The 1,720-nt window shown below is 45.9% G+C and overlaps 1 protein-coding gene across 3 annotated transcripts in view; it reads left to right on the forward strand.

Annotated features, from left to right (window-relative positions):
- The first annotated feature begins 1,329 nt into the window (after nt 1-1,329).
- The window catches only part of chst12a (carbohydrate (chondroitin 4) sulfotransferase 12a), a 41,905-nt gene continuing 41,514 nt past the window's right edge, over nt 1,330-1,720 (forward strand). Inside the window, exon 1 of one of the 3 annotated variants that reach the window (XR_007264338.1) lies at nt 1,330-1,556. The gene's annotated coding sequence lies outside the window, so the exon portion shown is untranslated. The remainder of the gene's footprint in view (nt 1,557-1,720) is intronic. The other 2 variants (XM_048609313.1, XR_007264337.1) reach the window with 2 other exon arrangements.

Below are 1,720 nucleotides of genomic sequence, written 5' to 3' on the forward strand. Positions count from 1 at the left end.
ACCTTTATCTGGGTCTCTGGATTAACAGTCCAACGACAATACCGGTAGGCTCTTGCCTTCCCACGTCTTAACGTTGTGTCACCAGCAGCCAAACTCACTTCCCCAGAACACTGTCCCAAAAAAGAAAACATTAAATCTGGTCCTGCCCCCGAGAGGCTTAATATCTTTTCCCGAGGCCTCAATTACCAATCACATCTACCATCTGCTTGAACTCAGGGTCTCTTCCAGACTTGTCAGGACTAATTCCCAGGGACTGACCTCATTAATAGCCAACTTCTACTACCTGTTTAAACACAGTGCACTTCCTAGTGTCGCTGTGTCTGTAGGAACCCTTTTGATCAAGAATTAGTCAGCAACTACTCTCAAGGCCTGGCCTCACAAGCAAACAAAAGCTTGTTTGATCTGTTCTTTCCTTTTTACCACAACTGTTTCCTAAAGTCCACAAGTCATCTTCAGCCTAAATTGCCCAGTTCACAGGTCCAAACCAAAACTGATAAAAGAATAAAAATTATGATGATAAATTAGCAAGAGTTCTAAGAAAGAGCAAAAAAGAGGCAGATAGTACATCTCAATTGAGAACTGCTGGATCTGCAACTGAACTGAGTCAATTGCAACATAGCATTGGAAAGTCAACGATTTTGAGGAGATGGGATAGTTGTAAATATAATAATATAAATTAAGTATAATAATAGTTACCAGAAAAATATTTGGGGAGATGTCATACGTGGGTATGAAAGGGTTAATACTTTTGAGTACAATAAATTTCATCTATTATAGTAGGGAGCCATAAAGCAAAGGAAAAGGCCCATTGGTACATTGAGTCGGCACCAGTCAAAAACAAGCACCTAACTATTCTAATCCCATTGGGTATTTCAGAGGTGAAGTCCTCCATACAGTCTTTATGGTAATATAGAGCCTATTATTAAACAGTTGCATTGCAGAAATACTTTAAGCATGGAAATATTATAAAAAAAATTATAAAAAGTCCTGCTCAACTCAGTACCCCTTTATCACTTTTTTCCATTCCTTTTATTGCTTTTGATCCTGTGCACTTAGGCATCTCAACAAGTATCTTCTCAATAGAACAAAAGCTGGTACTCTCGCATACTAAACCACTTAAATCTCTGAAGAATCCACCCATTCAGAAGTTGCATTCAGCCACACACATATCTTTCTTCATAAATGAAATTCCTCATCTTTGGAACTATTCTGGTAAAGCACTTCTGTGCTACCTCCAATGAACACGATATCCGTCCGAGGATTAATCCACCGCTGAGGTGACAACTACCTCCTCCCGCCAGTCGCTACTAACGGCACTGCGCAAGCGCCTAGCACGGAACCCGGTGCCTGCCGGCAGAGCGCAGGCGCGTGGCTCCAGAGCCCGGTTCCTGCCGGTTGGAGTGAAAATCGCGTCGGAGCCGCACGTGACCGGGAGCGGTCCGCTGGTGAAGGGAGGGGAGTCGGGGTCGCGATGTGGCAGCGTTGCCTAGTAACGGCAATTCGAGCTGGCGGAAGGCCCCGGGATGTGAGGGAGAAGCGGCGGTGGGAGGAGGAGGGTGAGTGTGTGTCTGCATCTTTTTTGTTCTGGGGAGAGGAGGGGAGAGGAGGGGAGACGGGTACAGACACGCCCGGGGGACGAGGGCAGAGGAAACAGAGAGAGACATCCCGGGAGAGGGAGAGGGATCGGGGTGGGGTGGGCTGGGGGAGAGAGAGAGAGAGA

The sequence above is a fragment of the Rhincodon typus genome, chromosome 21, assembly GCF_021869965.1.
Source record: "Rhincodon typus isolate 14 chromosome 21, sRhiTyp1.1, whole genome shotgun sequence".
Taxonomy (NCBI): Eukaryota; Metazoa; Chordata; class Chondrichthyes; order Orectolobiformes; family Rhincodontidae; genus Rhincodon; species Rhincodon typus.